Raw genomic sequence first — 284 nt, forward strand, 5'->3', positions numbered from 1 at the left:
CTGTGGAAAGAGAGCAACAGACGATCTGCTGGAGGAACTCGTCGGTTGAGGACGAGTCAATGTATCAGATCAATGTCATGGAGACAAATAATCTGTGGTGCGGATTCTCTGATTTCTCTCTCCGGTATTTCTCGCCTGGCGATTCTTCACAAGAAATAATGTTGGTGCTGTCACTTTCAAGTTTTTCAAGAGCGCGGGAATGTTCCGACCCTGAGGGCGAGGAACAATAAAAAATATTAATAATTAACAGCAAAATTCCCGCCCAGCATCCCTCCAGGTTCAAC

This window comes from Mobula birostris, chromosome 1 (assembly GCF_030028105.1).
Source record: "Mobula birostris isolate sMobBir1 chromosome 1, sMobBir1.hap1, whole genome shotgun sequence".
NCBI classification, from domain to species: Eukaryota; Metazoa; Chordata; class Chondrichthyes; order Myliobatiformes; family Myliobatidae; genus Mobula; species Mobula birostris.